Source organism: Mandrillus leucophaeus, unplaced genomic scaffold, assembly GCF_000951045.1.
Source record: "Mandrillus leucophaeus isolate KB7577 unplaced genomic scaffold, Mleu.le_1.0 Scaffold15, whole genome shotgun sequence".
Classification (NCBI taxonomy): domain Eukaryota; kingdom Metazoa; phylum Chordata; class Mammalia; order Primates; family Cercopithecidae; genus Mandrillus; species Mandrillus leucophaeus.
Window position 1 is genome coordinate 7,354,481 of NW_012101476.1, and position 19,677 is coordinate 7,374,157.

A 19,677-nucleotide genomic window follows, 5' to 3' on the forward strand; every position below is an offset into this window, starting at 1 on the left:
ATATATATATATATATATGAAGACATGGTATCTGTCCTCATAGAGTATCCAACTGACCCAAGAAGTAAATGCTGGCATCAAATTACAGAAACCTCGTATGCCAGACATGTGTAAGTGTTCATTTGAGTGGCACTGCTGATGACGAATTCAGAGAAAAGGACTTGGAACGGGTTGGGCAGGCTTCCTAGGGTTGGGAAGTAAAGGTAGGAGTTCTGGGACAGCTAAAAGAGTCACCCAAGCCTTCCTCCTCAGCTCTCTGCCAATTGCAAGATCATTCAGGTTTTCCAGGCAAGACATTCCCGGGGGAAAGGCCCTGATTTATTTCTGGCATGAGTTGTTTTGTTTCCTTATTCAGCCAAGCGGCTACTGACGGCAGCCCATAGCCCAGGCCCCCCGCCGGAATTCGTTATTGATCAAGCGAGGACTGAACTGGACTCATGGTTCTCAAACCGGAAGTCTGAGATTCTGCATTTGTAACCCGTTCCCTGGTGTCAGCCTGGAGACTTCACTTTGAGAATCACTAAATGAGAGTCTGGGTAGATAAAAGCAAAGTACGATGCTCCTCTTGGGAAAATTATGCAAAATGCACATCTAAACAAAGGCCTGTGAGGAGCATCGGTCCTTGCTGAAGCTGCACCTCCCAGCTTAGGCAGTTATTACATCATTTTACTAGGTACTCAGCATCAGGAACTCAGGAAGTCTCAAAGACCTGGCTCCACTAAACAAATATTTCTTGAACCTCTGCCATGGAACAAGAGCTTTGCTGTGATATCATCCCACTGCAATGTTCATCTCATGTTGACGGGTCTGAGCTGAACTGTGCAAAAATGCTGCTTTGAGTTGACACAAAGGGAAGCGGAGGATAGACATGGATCTCGCATGAGATTTGAGACACACACACACCACGCACCCTGAAGTGACCTAGCACAGGAAGGGGTGGAGGCCAGAAAAAAGGACCAAAGATTAAAAAACAACTCGCAGCAGACAACAGATAAACCACTTTGCGGTTAGGTCCAGAGTATAGGAATTGAATCAGTTCTGGAAAGTGGTTTCCTCCCAGATCTGCTTGATTCTCACCTTGCACGTTTGTGACGAGCATTTTCTTCCTTTTCAAAAAAAGCTACTTAGCCATAAAGGCAACCTTGCATCCCATTTGACATTTTACAGAGCCTCTGACTGAATTCCTATGGAGCGGATACACACTCACGCATGGCAAATCTGAGCTCATCCTTGCAATGAAGACCAGAGCCATTCTCGGCCAGCAGTGCTGCTTTTTATTTCTTCTTAATGAGTGAAGTTGAAAAATAAGTTCACCAGCTGAAACTGCCAGGGAAATTTGAGACAGCAAATGCAATTATTAACTCAGTTGAAATGTATTATTAAGAATAATGCCCAGCTCTGTTGTAGCATTTTCTGGCTTCAAAGCCATTTACAAACATCAACTAATTAATCCTTACCTCAGCATGGTGAAGCAATTAAGTATGATTATCCCCATGTTACAGAGGGGGAAACTGAGGCACCCAGCGGTTAAGCACGTTGCCCAAGGCCACAGAAAGGATAAGGGTCTAGAATCTCAGGCATTCTCTGGCTTCCATTACACACTGAAAAGCTCTCATGGCCAAGGAAAAGTGAAGTCCATTAGCAGAGAGCGTCCCTGAAAAAAAAAGGAGGGAAGACTGATGGAGAAATCTTTGGCCCCTGCTTTCCATAGCACCTTTTTACCAATAATCAGAATTTTATTTTTCTTTAGTGTTTTCCTTCCTCATTAACTTTTTAAAAACACGCTGACTTGGTGAAAATGCCAAAGCATTTTAATGATGTATGAAATAAAATAATAATAATAAAACCTTCTGCCCACACAAAGAGAATCCGAGCCTGGTGCTTGGAATGGTGCTTTTCTTCCCCGGTCGCATGTTCGTAGCACCCCATTTCTGTGCCATGTCACTCAGCTGCAGCCACAGACTTTTTTTTAATTATTTAAGGAAAATACAATGAACACTGAAACTCAGCGGGCTTGGCCAGAGAGCAGAACTTTGCCTTCTCTACCTTTTACAGATCCTATGTTCTCTTCCATTCCCGTGCCCCTGAACTTCTCTCAAAGCTGCCAGCCCCACCAGAAAAACCTATGTGGGTTTTTTGTTTGTTCCTTGCATTTTGCCTAATTTTCTCTCATTTTCCCTCCTGCTTTCAAATCTTCAATGGGAAAGGTGAGTGCTGGCACTAAGTCTCCCCTTGTTCAGGTTAAAGGCCCCATGGTTGGTAGTAAAGGGGCTGAGATAGGCTGGAAGTACCGGTGTCACATCACGATGTCCCGGGGCCCACAGCTGCTTTTGAGCCCATCGCCAATGTCTTCCTGGGCTCTAGGGGACTTCTCATGCACCTGTCCTTGCAGTGGTGAGCACCGTCTCCTCTTCCTTCAATTGTCCACTGATGGCAGATAGGGAAGGCAGAGGGGATGGGGTGAAGGCACTGGGTCAGCTCCCCTACACCCTGCTTCTACCAGGTAGCAGCCCCCCGACAAATCCTCTCTCAATCCTGCACCCCAGCTTAAGCTTTTCTGCTGTGCGAACTCATCAGCACCATTCCCGAACCTGTCTGTTCACCAGCGGTACTCTCTTCTCCTTGGGTTCATGTAAAGTTGTCTCGCTGAGCTTTTAAAATACCATACAATTTAAAAGACATATGTAAAAACTCTTTTAAAACAGGCAAAGTTAAACTTTAGGTTGGTGATGAGGGACACCCATTTGGGTGCTAACACTAGAAAGAAAAGAATAGCACAGAAATAATTACCACAGGGATCAGGCACCACTCCTGTGACCTGGGGACCAGGAAGCTTGGATCAGGTGCTGCTGCCACTCCTGATGCAGGTGCCACTCGGAATCCACAAAGCCAGCTAATGGATACCAAAATATGGCAGTGGAAAAACTCCATGTCTTCACCGCCATATCTGTGGTGGAAAAAAAATCACCAAATGTCATGTGAAATCATCTGAGTGGTGAAATGTAACTTGCATCCAGAACCCTGGCTGCAAGGGAGTCAAATAACGTGTTCTTCAGCTTCCTAATCTCTGCAGTTCAGGAAAACACACCAGAAAGGGATGGAAATGGATTCTGAGAGCCAAAGGCCCATATTCACCCCAAGCAGCGTATAAACATATGCAACTAATAAAGGCTGTGAGAATCTGTCCTTTAGAGGTGCTTGTGCCTCATGAAGCAGCAAAGGCGAGCACCAAACAATATGACAGAGCTATCTTATAGGAAAACAATAGCATAGAGGGGGACAGGCCAGAAGTCAGAATCTACAGCTGTGGGCCTGACACAGTGGCTTATACCTGTAATCCCAGTGCTTTGAGAGTCTGAGACAGGAAGATCACTTGAGCCCAGGAGTTTGAGACCAGCCTGGGCAACATGATAAGACTCTGTCTCCAAAAAAAAAAATTAGCCAGGCATTGTAGTGCATGCCTGTAGTCCCAGCTACTGGGGAGGCTAAGGTGGAAGGATAGCTTGAACACAGGAGTTTCAGGCTGCAGTGAGCCAAGATTGCACCACTGTACTCCAGCCTAGGTGACAGAGAAAAAACCCATCTCTGAAAAAAAAAAAGAACTACAGCGACCCAACTTTTGATGGATAGTTTTGTCTACTCTATCATAATGGTTTCCTCATAAGAACGTTGCAATGATTCAACAAATTGACACATGTAAAGTATATAGGATAGTGCCTGGCACTTAAAAAGTATTATTAAATATTAGCTATTATTAACATTATAAACATTAATAGTACATATGAATATAATACTATTAATATTAATTATTTGTGACTGATTTTTTTATATGCCAGACTTTGACTAAAATTGGACTTAGAGTAATCACCTCGTGCCAGACTTACCTTCTGCCCTTATAGATCCCCAGTCATGCCCAGGAAATAATCACAGCCTTGATTCTAAAGGCTAGTGGGAGATACTTGCTTCAATATAAAAATAAGTGCCCTATGCTTACTAATTCCCCTCTAATGCAGCACACTCTTTCTTTTCCGCTCCTACATTGGAGCTGTCTATTGCTTGGTCTCTGGGAATGTGGGGCTGGGGAGAGTGCCATTCCACCATGAGAAATATCAAGATCAGCCTTGATTCTGTATGGTAAACTGAAAACAAAGATCCCTTGTCCCCTGGCCTTGCCCTTCCCACTTAGACCCGCCCCACTCCGCTCAGCCCCGCCCATCCCCTCCCACCCTGCATAGCCCCGCCCATCTCATCTAACCCCGCCCTGCCCCATCTAGCCCCGCCCCACCCAGCTCCGCCTCCCGGCTCCCGCGCCGCCCTCCTGGTTGACCACACTTGTGTGAACTGTTCCTGCAGCCTCCTCCACACAGCGGCCATCGCTGCCTGTCAAGGTTCACCTTAGGCTTTCTTCAGGAGCCTTCCTTCAACCCCAGAGCTCAGCTAAGAGTCCTCCTCAAACTGTGTCTTGGCGCAACCGCGTTCAAAGGGATGTGTCTGTTCCACGTCAGTCCCTCCCGCTAGACTGGAGGAACATCAGGGTTGCAGCTGGCTCTTGTTCATTTCAACATTCTCGTGCCTGGCATGCTGCCAGCACATAGTGGGTATTCAATAAATGTTTGTTTAATGCAAACATAAGCGAACGATTGATTGGAGCCTGCCTTCTACCGAGGGGCCAACGCCGAGGCCCCTTTTTCCATTGCTGTCTGCCTTCTTGCACACACACCTTTCCATCGGGGCCTCCCACGCTCGTCCATCACCAGGGGCATCTGGGGAGAGTTTCAGAGACAGATTTCTAGGCCCCCAAGTAGAGATTTTAAAAATCTTTCCCCACATAATTCCGATACAGAGACAGGTTTTGGAATCATTGCTAAAGTTCGGTGAGATAAATCTGAAATGACGTAAAAATGATGTTTCTGGATAAATGGAAATGAAACAATAACATTCACATAAAACGCTTGACAAGCCATGGCCAGAGGGGAGGGGAAAGGGGCAAAAAATCTTGTTGTGAGTGCTGGAATTTTACATTTGCAGCGCAAATAACCTCAAGCAAAATAAATTTAGTCGAAGATGCTGCACAACTCCAGGACACCTGTCAAGTGCACCATTTCTTCTCTTTCAAGAAAGCAAGAGAGAGAAAGAGAGAAAGGTAGCAGTTCGCCTTAGTGAAAACCTACAAATTCGCATCTTTGGTAAATGCCAGAATATCTTCGATAACACATTTACACACCTATGAAAACAAGAAGTTCGGTCAGAAATGCAATAAATGATTCTGAGCCTGTCTTAAAGCCATACAGCTGCAAAAACATAAAACATCGCTCAGATTTTTAGAGCAACGGCTTCAGAAGAAAAAAAAAGCCTATATACAGAGTCTAAAGTAGAAAAACTTTTTGAAGTTTTTATACTAAAAAAAAAAGACGGTCTTTGCCTTTTTATTTTGTGTATTTTATTTCTTTTTGCAAAATTGACTAAACAGATACACAAAGACTAGACGTTTACATAGAAGGAGAGAAGAGTTTGTGATCAGGGCCGGAGAAGAGGAAGCGAATGGGTTGAAATTGAGTGGAACTTTTTCTTGCTTAGTATCCAGCCTGATACCAGGCTGAAACTTTGCCATTGGCACAGATGAAAATAAGGGAGAATGTTAAGAGGAAACTGTGACTACTCAAAGCCAGGTACAAGAAGAATGTCCCACGTTGTCTTGACATTGAACCAAGTCCATGATGGGTAGAGAAGAGATCTGTTAAGCCCTCACGATAACACTTCAACACCCGCCATCCTAGCCACTAGCCACCCTTGGCTCTGGGTTTCCATGAAGCCACTTTCAGCTGTCTCAGATGTCGTTCTAGCCATTTCTGATCCAGCTGGAAGTGCCTGTTTGCTCAGCTTTCCCCCTTCGGCACAGCAAGGTTACTCTGTTGTAATTCCAGTTCTAGCGAGCTTGGTACATCTTTAACAGTTCTTGTGTTGCTATTAACTTAGTGACTAACTGAGAGGTGTTTAGCTTTTGAAACAGTGCCACAAACACTTCGCCCTCATCTCTGGGTGATGTCAGCCCCATAAACGGGAGCGCTGGAGGGAACAATAGAGATTGCAGTGGTAAAATTTAATGAGGTGGACCCTTCTTTGCCCCAAATCTGAAATTGCCCCAGGTTTTGCACCAGGCAGTGAAATGTATCTCTGAAAGAATTTAGGATGTAAATTCTGATTTAAGAGTAATTTTGGTGATTTGGCTTTTAAATTCCATCAGAGGGAAAAAAAAATCATCAAGTCTTTTTACATTCTCCGCTACCAGATGATTTCAAGAGACTCATAAAGACTTTATGAGAAGAAGCTGCTGATTTCTCAATGGAGTTGGCATAAATGGTCCAAACAAGCCTTAAAGCAGCCCTTAAAGGTAGGAGACAGTAAATTTAGCACCAGAAACTAAAAGACACGAGCCTGGAAAAGCCTCGGTAAAACACCCAGCAAGCAGACAGTTCAAGGAGAGACCAAAACTCAGGACTCTTCTTTATAGCGACCTAGATTCGTTCAGAGTTAGAGAAATAGTCTAGACATCAATGTACCCTAGAGGGCTGTGTGTGCCCAGGAGACAGACACAGTCATGATCTTAAATCCAGAGTTTAACTTCACAGTCATAATTTTAGATCTCTGGTTTAACTTTACAGAGGAATCATGAAATTTAGCACCCATGTTGACCTGCTGACAACTAAACCATAATATTAATTAATGGCTCGTGGGACCCTGGCCAAGGCCTACATTAAAACAGACAATGCTTATGCTGACGTGGCACAATCTCTTCCATAAGTACAATTAACTTTTCACTTTTTTAATGATTTCCTCCAGCCAATGCCATAGAGAGGCATTTTCATCTATCTTCAATAGCCTCCCAGTCAGTCTTAGGCCTTTAGATCCAGCAAAAAAAAAAAAAAAAACAAGCTACACGATGCTAAGTGTTGCAACGTTTAGCTCAAAATAAAGAGTTTAGGAGCTCGGTCAAATGCATGAGTTGGTATTTCTAAATTCTGAGTTTGGTTTTTGTTGTTGTTGTCGTTTGTTTGTTTGTTTTGTTTTTTGTTTTTTGAGACAGAGTCTTACTCTGTTGCCCAAGCTGGAGGCGGTGGCTCAATCTCGGCTCACTGCAACCCTCCACCTCCTGGGTTCAAGCAGTTCTCCACCTCAGCCTCCTGAATAGCTGGGATTACAGGCACCTGCCATCACGCCCGACTAATTTTTGTATTTTTAGTACAGATGGGGTTTCACTATCTTGGCCAGACTGGTCTTGAACTCCTGACCTCGTGATCCATCCACCTCAGCCTCCCAAAGTGCTGGGATTACAGGTGTGAGCCACTGCACGCAGCCGTTTTGTGTTTTTGAATTCTACTTCTTATGCTGCAATCACTTTCTCTGGTAGTTATTAGGCTCCTAAGAGAATTAGATTTAAAACCCAATTCCAAATAGCTAATGTAAATGATGAGCATCTCAAGAAAGCTTTCTCTATTTATTATGTATATGAAGTCCCTTTTGCCACTGTTGACTAAATGACCCCATGATAGAATGGACCACTATCCCAAAATTACAGCACAGACTGAGAATTTCTAACATAAAGAGGCAAAGTAGCTGTGCTTTGCCGGGGAAAGTACCTCATGCTATCACCCTCATTTTTTCTTAGCACTCTTTCCTTTTTTATTTGTTTTTGTCCCAGTTTGTACTTTAGAAGCTAGGACTCCTTGAAATAGTTGGCCTGTTTCCAAGTAGCAACTGAGACCTGAATTTTGGAGCCATGCAAGGTATTTTAAACACATGGTTTTATATCTGCACATCAAATAACAGAATCTGCATTACCATAGAATGACCATAAACTTGCGTGTTTTTTTTAATTCTTCACTTAAACAAATGCATGTCTGTCATTGAAAATAGCCACTCCCCAAAATACAAATGATGCCTCCACTTTGATGCAGAGCTGATTTAGTCCTACAAGCCCCTTTGGCATTGAAGAAATCTTCTTGCAGCAACATCTGGAAAGTGCATCCGTAGATAACTCTCAGTCCACAGAGGATATCTTCACAAGCAGGACTGGTGCAAGTAAACTGGCTGAAATATCAAGATGCATTTTTCGAAATAATGAGAATCTACAAGAGCTAGTCATTCTTTTTTTTCCAGTTCTGCTTCTTCTAATGTGAGTTTTGGGGAATGGATATTGATAGGTAATAAACAGCAGCTGCAATAATGCTATTCAATGAACATAGCCGTTTTTCTTCTATAGTGTTCTATCCATGGGCTCAAGATCCTATAAACTAAAAGGCAGCAGAGGCAGCATTACCAGCTTACTAAGGATCGCAAGCATGACTAGTCCAAAAGTTTAACAATATTCGTTTCACTTATTCCTAAAGCAGGGTTTTCTTAATCCCACTGTATCGTATCTGCAAAGTACTTAAAAATTAGTCTTGTGAATTATGCCCTAAGGCAGGCTAGCTTTACAGATATAAAAAGAAAAATCATGCAGAAAGATGTGAAATGATTTATTCAGCACAGGCCAGAATAAAAGACTGACAGCTGCATCTTTCCTCATCCATTGCTAAATAAATCCCATTAACTTTCTCAATCTGATAAATTACTGATAAAATCAAAGGGAACATGAATCCCAATGTTCTTGCCTCCCAAACGAGGCCTAAAATCTGTGCTTGTTTGCATATGCATTTCCAAAATGAGTAATCTAAGATTGCATTGTTTATATCGTTTGGTACAAGCTGCCTTTGGGCATGAAGAACATCAGCGTTTTAGTGGCAAATGCCGCCCCTGTCACCTGCACCAGCCAAATCTTTCAAAGAGAAGCCAGAGGAAGTCTCGGTGAAGAAGCTGGAAATGTTAGCACAAGACAGGATCTCCTGCTTCCTTCCTGTGCTGCTGATTCAAGATAGATGGTGGGCACGGGACTGGTTGAACAAGCCTGTCGGTGTAAGGAAATCACAGGCTGTGTGGATGGCATAAATCATTAGAGAAGGGTACATCGGCCTGACATGGATGGTTAACACCCAGCGTGGCTCATTCTAAATAGAAAAGAAAACGACGCCAGGCACTGGTGGCTCACACCTGTAATCCCAGCACTCTGAGAGGCTGAGGTGGGAGAATCCTTTGAGCCCAGGAGTTTGAGACCAGCCTGGGCAACACAGCAAGACCCCATCTCTATTTTTTTTTTATTATAAATGAAAAAAAAATTTTAAAGAAAAAAATGACATCACCTAACACTGTGATATTATTGGCCTTAATCAATGCAGGAAACTCAACAGAAACTGGTTATTATGAGCATAGTGGTTGACAATTACTACAAATTATACCTCACAGTGATTGAGTATTTACTAAGTATCAGACACTATGGTGTTAAGATGAGTGATCTAATTTCATCCTCCCCACAAGCTTTGCAAGCGAAGTCATAAAAAGAATCAGTATGGAATGAACTGGGAATCCAGTTAAAGTTCTTTCTCTTAGCAGGCCTGTGATGTTGGGCAACTAACCTTTCTAGGCCTCAGTTTCCTTATCTGAAAAATGAAAGAGTATTGTCGCATGCCTCACAGGGCTCATGTAAGGATGAGCCAGCTGATGTACATAGAGCACTAAGCATATCATAAGCACCACTTGTTTTTAATTTCATTTATTATTATTATTTCTTTAAAAAAAAAAGTTTCACTGTCACACAGGCTAGAGTGCAGTGGTACGATCTTGGCTCACTGTAACCTCTGCTTCCCGGGTTCAAGTGATTCCCCTGTCTCAGCCTCCCAAATAGTTGGGATTACAGGTGCCTGCCACCACATCTGGTTAATTTTTTAGTAATTTTAGTAGAGACAAGGTTTTACCTTGTTGGCCAGGCTGGTCTCGAACTCCTGACTTCAAGTGATCTGCCTGCCTTGGCCTCCCAAAGTGCTGTGATTACAGGCGTGTAACCTCGTGCCTGGTCAATTATTTTATTTTTAGGTTTTGGGATTTTTGTTTTTTGTTCTTATTGTTTGTTTGTTTTTTGAGACAGGGTCTTGCTCTGCTGCCCTGGCTGGAGTGCTGTGGCTAGATCACAGCTCACTGCAACTTCTGCCTACTAGGTTCAAGTGGTCCTCCCACCTCAGCCTCCCAAGTAGCTGGGACTACAGGTGCATGCCACCATGCCCAGCTAATTTTTTAATTTTTTTGTAGAGACAGGGTCTCACTACGTTACCCAGGCTGGTCTTGAACTCCCGGACTCAAGCAATCTTCCCACCTCTACCTCCCATAGTGCTGGGATTACAGGCATCAGCCACTGCACCCTGCCCCTTTAGTTATGTTTGATTTATGCTTAGAAAGTAAATTGACACTGAGAGTGCAATATCTTTTGAAAATATCAAACATAATATTTTTCATGGAAAAAAAAAAAAGCACATTAGCGAGTATAAGCATCCTGCCATTGATTGCCAGAGAAAGCTCAGTTTCTGTGCCTGGCTGCAAAGGTACTGCTTTCCTCCTTCAAGACCACTGTGTGTGTGCCTCCCAGGGTCTTGCTCTCTATGCAACAACCTGTCCAGGTTGAACAAAACCACGCTTCTGTCAAAGGTAAACAAGCCCCTGCAATTTCCAGAGAAGCGAAAGAGAAGGTTAAGGATGGCACGTCTCTCACAAGCTCAAGTTCAGTTCAGGTGCGTCCTGCAGTAGCTGCCTTGACTGTGCAGCCACAGCTCACACTGCTCTGTGTCATCATCCCACTCCCTAGATCTGCTGAGATATGGATGTTTATCCCCGTAGCCTTATAACAGAGTGAAGGGGCAAGAACCGCTCTCCCTGTCTTCATGAGGTGATTGTATTACAACCTTATTGCCAGCATGACTCCTAATTATTCCAGAGTGCCAAGATCTGGCCTTCCACAGCGCCTTTCCACACAATTACCATTGAGCCTGACCCTGTTCTTTTCCTATTTTCAATTTCGCTTTTAAAACTATCAGGTTCTCTAAATCCAATGAAGGACTACCTCCACTATAAGAAAAGAGCATATAAGGCACTGCCTTTTCCATTTATAAATATTAAAATAAAAAGGGGACTTCAGCCCCTGTCAGTACAAACAACAGCCTTGGACTCCAACCTCTGATTCCTCTTAAGATTTTGGTGGCCCCATCCTCCAGGGGAGAGATACAACTAATTGCACCAAGCAAGGTTGGAATCGTCATGCTGGCAACTTGGTTCTCTCTAGAATTGTGCCTGCACCTAAAACCATTTCCTAGAAGCAAAGGAAAGTGAGACTATTGACCTGTGGAACAGTGAGTTTTCTATCATTTAATGCTCCCACCTGGTACCCATACACAGAGGAGCAAGCATAGGAAAATGTGGCTTCTATGAAAGTTCATTCTTGATCTCTTTTGAGCACTGGAATCACAGGATGAACTACTTTCTGGATATGTTGTGTTTAAAAAGAGAATAAAGCCAGGCATGGAGGTGCACACCTGTAATCCCAGCTACTTGAGAGGTTGAGGCAGGAAGATCACTTGAGCCAAGGAGTTCAAGACCAGCCTGGGCAACATAGAAAGACCTCATCTCTAAAAAAAAACAAAAAGTGAAAGAGACAGAAAATAAAACTAGTACACCCAGTAGCTCCAATATTTGAAGATCAGTGGGTGATGGTGAATAGAATGTATTTTTGAGGAATATTTCTTCATTCTTCCTGGCAAAGGAAGAATCATGGAGAGGGCTGGGATTGTCTTTGCTTTTTTTTTTGAGGCAGTCTCGTTTGTCGCCCAAGATGGAATGCAGTGGCTTGATCTTGGCTTACTGCAGTCTCTGCCTCCCAGGTTCAAGCAATCCTCCTGTCTCAGCCTCCTGAGTAGCTAGGATTGCAGGCGTGCGCCACCACGCCCAGCTAATTTTTGTATTTTGTAGTAGAGACGGGGTTTCATCATGTTGGCCAGGCTGGTCTTGAACTCCTGACCTCAAGTGATCCACCTGCCTCGGCCTCCCAAAGTGCTGGGATTACAGATGTGAGCTACCGTGCTCAGCCTATCTTTGCATTCTGAAAGCCTTCATGATGGTGATCTGCAGGGTGCTGAAATGTGAATGCACACGCTCTGAAAAAGTCAAAGAAGTAAATGCTGGGTTCTTTTTGGTGCTATCTTTAGACACCATTTTACCAGCTTCATGGCCCTCAGAGGTCTGATAGTGGAAGCATGGCTGTCAGAAGGTCAGGGTTTGTGGATGGTGCTTCTGATACCCACGTATTTAGGATCTGTCACTGATTCGCTGGCCTGTTGGGCTGCCACTCTGGGTTTCTCGTTACTCACCTGTGAAGGACAAGTAATAATACCTACTTTATCTTCCTCCAAGGCATATGGCTGCCCAATATAATTAAGAACTTTTAAGGTTCTTGTATTAAAGTATTAACAAGAATCCCCCCAAAATGGAAAAAAAACAAGAAAACAAAAAACAAACAAGCAAACAAGATAAGAGTTCATGGCTACACTTGTCTGCTACTCCTGAGTACCTTACAATTATTAATGGTTAAAGGCAAGAAGAGGCCAGGACTGGTGCCGCCGGCTCTGTAGTTCAACCGTCTTCTCCCCTAGTATGCTGGGAACCCTTAGGCAATTGACTTAAGCACCCCATGGCTCAGCTTGCTTACCTGTAAAATGGGTATAATCATACTCGCTACCTCATTCATAGTTAATTAACGATGTATAAAACTTTTGAAACTATAAAGTCCAATGTATGTGCTAATTATTATAAATCCAAAAGAGCACCACAGTTCAATTTTTAATTACCTATATATTTTATTGAAAATACATAAAGCACATAATAAAATTAACCTAAGTGTCAAAAATTACTGCTTGCCTGTGCTGTCTTGCCCATCTCTCTGCCAGAATTACAGGAGCAATTTTCTACACTAAATTAATAATTTCATTTTAGTGGTAGAAGTTGAACCAATATGACCAGGCCTAACCTGTGATTTAATGTGTTATAAAATAGCATCTCCCATTCTTGCCTCAATTTCCCTTAGTTATTATAACTCAATTAATATAATACTAGAGCCTATTACCAAAATGTTGTAATAAAATTAAATAGAGGTTTATGTCAATTTCATGTTAAGGGGTTTAAACACTGAAGAATGATCACATTTTTAGTTTAGATCTTTGAAGAGTAACTTAAAATATTCCATGCAAGGGAAAAATATTTTAAAATTATTTTAAGGTATAATTTAGAAGGAGAAAATCTACAGTGGAAGGAGAAAATCTACAGGTACCTATTGGGGGCTTCTAACACTCAGTTACCAAAAAATACGTCATTTTCTACATTCTTCACTTTCTCAAAACAGGACAGATTCTAGACCATAACAGCGAACATGCCCTCTTCCTCAGCAAACTCTGGGCTTATTCTTGTTTAATAATCAATGGCCCATGGACATTGGACATTCAGAATTTCAAGTCCAAGAAGAGAACAAGAGATACAAAATGAAATTTTGGATGTCGTCGGCCTTTAGAAAATGAGAGTAAAAATATTATCAGCCACATTTCTGAAGCCTGTTAGAATAAAATATTATGATAAAGCCAGAAAGACCAAGACCTTGTGGCCCCCTCTTTCAAATTAGTTATCAGGTAGCTGGGAGATAAGACCAAAGATTTCATGAAACAACCTGAGACTCATCTGAAAGCCATACGTAGCAAAGGCATATGGTAGCTGAAGGAATGAAAGAACGGGAAATGGAGGAATAAGTCCATGCTGCTGCTAAGGGAATTCAGTGCAAGGAAAAGAGCTCTATGAAAATTTCTTGGGGGCAGGCATCGTGGCTCACACCTGTAATCCCAGCACTTTGGAAGGCTAAGCTGGAAGATCGCTTGAAGCCAGGAGTTTGAGGCCAGCCTGGGCAACATAGCGAGACCCTGTCTGTAACAAAAATTAAAAATTACCCAGGCCTGGTAGCATGTGTCTACAGTCCCAGCTATTTGGGAAGCTGAGGCAAGAGGATCCATTGAACCCGAGAGTTCAAGGCTACAATGGGCTGTGATCGTGCAACTGCACTCTAGCCTGGGCAACAGAGAGAGACCTCGGCTCTGAAAAATAAAAATAAATAAAAAGAGAAAAAAGAAAAATTCTGGGTGAGTGTGTGTTCTCATTGTTGCCATAAAGAAAGGATGAGATTGGGAAGGGTACAGAGTTAGGGGAAAATAAAGCTCTGCAAGAGGGTATGTGATCCAGGTGTGGACGAGGGACCTTGGGAAGGAGGAAGACACGTGAGGCTGCCCTTCCTGGGAAACCAGCAGCGTTGCTCTGCACCCTATCTGATTGTATTTTAAGCTACAGACAACTCTGCAGCTATTATGGAACCACTTCTTCTAAGTGCCACCTTCAGTTGGCAATTCTTGATGGTACTGCCTCATTTGATGGTAAATGTGTCCCCCAGAGGGTTTAGCATAGGTGACAATGAGTGAAATTAATTCGTATGCTTTCAGTGGCAAACATGCTGGGTCCTGCTTGGAAAAGTTGGCCCTCGCCTTTGTGTTTGTCTTATCCCAGACTCCCCCTCACTCCCGCTGTCTCCTCTGCTGGCCACAAGCTGCAGAAGACACAAAGATACATAATGTGTGCAGTTGGATTGGCCCCAGGGCCATATTGGTTGCAACTGCATCATTGCTATGGTTTAAAATCACATGATGGGTCTACTCGGCACACATCCAAGGTTTGCGGGGGGAAAAGCACGAATTGCTAAGTGGGGCAGTGCTAGGTATAGTACATATACCGTTAGAGGAGGAATCTAATGTTCCCAGAGTGAGTAGCTCCCCTACTTCAAATATAGGTAGGCTGAGGAAGAGAGAGGAGAGATTTAATCAGCTTCCTCCAGAGTTGTTTTTTTTTAAGAGCTTGATTACGATGCATATGAAACATTTTAAAGTTTCAGTGCTACCTATAAACCTGTTCCCTTTTTGCTAATTGCTCTCCATAAAACTAGATCAAGAAGTAGGACTCCCAGCCCAGTTCAAGTTCTAGCATGCCTGCTGGGTACACGTTCAGAGTGCCTAGGTGCTATCTGACAGGCCCTCTGGAAACAGATAGCCTGATGGATGGTGATAAACAGGCAGATGCATTATATTAATAGGTAAATGGCCTTGCAAGGAACTCAAGGTGATGGAAAATAGGATACAATAAACAGTTTGTCATCACAGATATTTCCTAAGAGAAAATGCTTGGAAGGGAGGAGACACCACGTTGCACCTGCATGATTCATCGGCACTGCGGGCCGCTCCAGCAGGGACCCACGCTAGCCTTCCAACACCTTTGAACTGGAATCCCAACAGCCATGTCAATGGCTGACACACAAGAGCAGGAATCCAAGTGAACCGGCTTGCAGTCAATTTCCCCTGCGTTAGTGGCAATCCGTAAACAAGGTGACTGTGGGACAGACTCGCCCTGAGTCTTTTGCCAAGGATCTCATGAGAACAGCCACCAGCTCTGATCTTTGATTCTGCGACACTTTAGGAAACCAGCAGATCCAAGGGCTGGCCAGACCCCAGCAGGACCTTGGAGCTCTTCCCCTGGATCTGACAGTTCCGATGAGTTGGCCTCAAAAACATATGCTTCTTCAGGGCATCTTTCATGCAGAGTGAGGGGCTCAGATCCTTGGTTCTTCCTCATCACAGCATCTAACAAGCCTGAGAAAGTGCTGTGTACTTTGTGTGAATCCCGCCTGCTCCACTGGAAGCCTGTGGCTTCTGGTAAATCTTAACGTGCACACTCCTTCATAGAGAAACCCCTTCGTGGACCCACAGTGGAATATCTGCTAGCTCGTTTGTAATCCGTCCCAGTTTTCTATGAGAATGGCAATCAGTGCGGATGATAAAAAACCAATTCCTTTGGCTTACACCACCAAGCCCTTGTGAGCCGGCATGATTTGTGATGAGATACCATTGATTCTGTCCAGGTCATTCACACACCATCACAACAAGCAGAATCAAAGCTCTTACGCAGGCCTTTAAGGAATGTGTCCCTAAAACATTGATTTATTAAAGAGTCTCTCTGTGCAGTATTTGGAAGGTAAGAAGAAAGGAGGGCGTGTGTGTTGTGTGTGTGTGTGTGTGTGTGTGTGTGTGTGTGGTTTTAAAGTGTTAGCGCTAACCTGCTGACAACAACTTTGGATCAGACGTAGCTTTCCCAGTGGTTCTCATGCCAGGATCCATGATTTCATACACAGAAGAAATGGGGTAATGGGCCTACAAACATTAAAGTAACCGATCACATGAATTTTAGTGTCATGAGAGACAGGTAACTGACTGGATCTCTCAGCAATTCCATCGGAGTTTCGCAAACATTTAAAAGATGGCCTTTTCATACAAAAAACTAGCCGGGCGAGGTGGCGGGCGCCTGTAGTCCCAGCTACTCGGGAGGCTGAGGCAGGAGAATGGCGTGAACCCGGGAGGCGGAGCTTGCAGTGAGCTGAGATCCGGCCACTGCACTCCAGCCTGGGTGACAGAACGAGACTCCGTCTAAAAAAAAAAAGATGGCCTTTTCACATCCTTGAAGATGAATTCTGCAAGAATTACAGTACCAGAAAAAGAGCTCCTCAAGTCCCAGCTCCCAGACCACTGGAAGGTGACCTAATGTACAAAGATTGAGCACGTCTCTGAAGTGGTTTATCGCTAAGGATTAAAATAGCACGAAAAGTCATTTCTTCCCTTGTTCATTTGGAGAAGCAAAATGTATGCCAGCTTTTTAAAAATAGTAATGATTATTTTCTGAATTTTACTACCTGGTTAATACTTCTAGGCAGGCCACAGCACAACTAGTTGGGACTAGACATTATATAAGCTACTTTCTGGATTTTGTCAGGTGCATTTCTCTAACTTAAATAATATTGCGTTTGTAAAGAAAAAACCTAAATTTCTCACTTTTACCAATTAAATAGGTTAAAGTTTTTTAAAAAAAAAAAGGCACAACTTAAAGGGAACATTGGGGAATAGCAGGATTTCATCGGGGCTATTGAAAGGCAGGAAATAGACTGAGTGCAGTGACTCGCCTGGAATCCCAGCACTCTGGGAGGCCGAGGTGGACAGATCACTTGAGGTTAGGAGTTCGAGACCAGCATGGCCAACATGGTGAAACCCTGTCTCTACTTAAAATACAAAAAAGTTTAGCCAGGCCTGGTGGCTCAAGCTTGTAGTCTCAGCTACTTGGGAGGCTAAGACATGAGAATAGCTTGAACCTGGGAGGCAGAGGTTGCAGTGAGCCAAGATCACGCCACTGCACTCCAGCCTGGGCAACAGAGCGAGACTCTGTCTCAAAGGAAAAGAAGAAAAAGAAAGAAAGGCAGGTAATGAGTTCTTGGATAGAAAAGAGTCAGATGCCTTACCAGCATCCCCCTTGGCATGGCACTGCAGTTTCCCTCCCCATCTCAGCCTCCCACGAAAGCAAATCATGAATTTGATTCCTAAAAAACTGTAGCTTGACTGATAACAGCATTACAGAACATTGAATGTATTCTGACTTCAAATGGATTCGCTTTCTTTGATTAAGGAAAGGAAGTGACTCAGATGACTAAGTACAATGTAATCGCATTCTGGAAGAGCTAATATTCCCAAACTAGTTCTATCATAGGAATGGATCCCGATCCTGTATAATGTGGAAAATAGGTACACCATCAGTACTAATCAGCAGAGAGTTGACGGTGTCATACCCAACAAATATACTCAGCATAAAAACTGTGTCCAGAAAATAGTTGTATGAGAGGCCAAGGCAGGAGGATGGCTTGAGGTCAGGAGTTCGAGACCAGCCTAGAAAAACAAGACCCAGTCTCTACAAAAAAATTAAAAAATTAGTCAGGTGTGATGGCATGCACCTGAAGTCCTAGCTACTTTGGAGGCTAAGGAGGGAGGATCACTTGAGCCCAGGAGTTGGAGGCTGCAGTGAGCCATGATTGCACCACTGCACTCCAGCCTGGGCAACAGAGCAAGACTCTGTCTCAAAAAAAAGAGAAAAGTTATAATAAAACAGTCCCTTCTTAATGTTTTTCTCTATTAATTTGGTACAATTCTCACCCCTAAAATGAACTATTTTACCTTCATTTTCTCCACAGATGAATCTGGAGAATCAGGAATATGAAAGGAAACATTTGCCTACTTTCAACAGAAGGATAGTCTCAGAATTGTGCATTCTTTTGCTGTCCTATATGCTCAAAGCCAATGAGCACTGTAGGGAAATAAACATGTTTTCAGAATAACCATTTAAGACCAACTGAACCTAAACTAACAGGACTAAGAATAATATTGTCATAGCTATTCAAACTGATTCTGAATCCCACGGGAAGTTGTAGATAATTCCTATCACATATCACAGCAATCTCAGCTTCTCAGAGATGGGAGATGATTACTATTTATCCAGAATCTTCTGTGTGCTGCACACCGTACAAGGCATTTTTACTTGTATTTAATCCCGAAACCAGGGCTGACGTTCAGCTGGTCTGCTCCAATACAAAGTCCTGGCTGATGTCCAGCACAATTGGCCAGACATCGGTTCTGATTGGTCTGTGTCCTGAATGACCCTTCAAGAGTACGGTTATTATTATCTCAATATTTACAAGTAAGGAAACTGGAGTTCAGTGAATAAGTAATTTCCTGAGGGTCACACGGATTTTAAGGGAAAACACAACCGACTTCTTCCTACGCTTCATTTGTCTCTTTATGGACTCTATTTCATGTTTTTACTCTGCCAGGAAAGTTGAAGCTGGATTTTGGTTTCGTTTTTCCCCAATATATGCTCAGGGAGGCAAACAGTGTCACTCGAGTACACTCATAAGTATTCACTGAGGACCCTGTTTATAAGGCAATTGAGTATGGCCTGTCATGTATATATGAAAGGGATTCTTATTTTTTTAAATATGTTTAACAGCATTTTTTTGAGATGGAGTTTATATTGTTTCTTTCTTTTTTTTTTTTTTGACAGAGTCTTGTTCTTGTCGCCCAGGCTAGAGTGCAGTGGCGTGACCTCGGCCCTCTGCAACCTCTGCCTCCCGGGTTCAAGCAATTCTCCTGACTCAGCCTCCTGAGTAGCTGGGACTACAGACACCCGCCACCATGCCCGGCTAATTTTTGTATTTTTAGTAGAGATGGGAGTTTTTCCATGTTGGCCAGACTAGTCTCAAACTCCTAGCCTCAAGCGATCTGCCCACCTGGGCCTCCCAAAGTGCTGAGATTACAGGTGGGAGCCACCACACCCAACCATTATGAGTATATCTTAATTTAGACTGAACAAAAATAAGAAAAAATAGTGTGCGGACAAAAATGCTGACCTGTGTGTTTGGTTTCCCAAGGGTTAAGAGGTCATTCTTTTTAGGATCCATAACCCAATTCTTGTGTATCTCAAATTCATATTTTCCCTCCTTGGAGAAATAGCCCTGAAACAAGAAGACTTAGAAACTTTGTCTGCTGGGATTGAAATTATAACTGTGCCTCTGTTGTGTCTCTTCCTAATTTCTTTCTTTTTTTTTTTTTTTTTTTTTTTTTGAGACAGGATCTCACTGTCTTGCCCAGGCTGAGTGCAGTGGTACAATCACAGCTCACTGCAGCCTCTATGTCCTGGACTTAAGTGATCCTCCCACCTTAGGTTCCCAAGTAGCTGGGACTACAGACGCACCACCACATCCAGCTAACTTTTTTATATTTTGTAGAGATAGGGTCTCACTGTGTTGTCCAG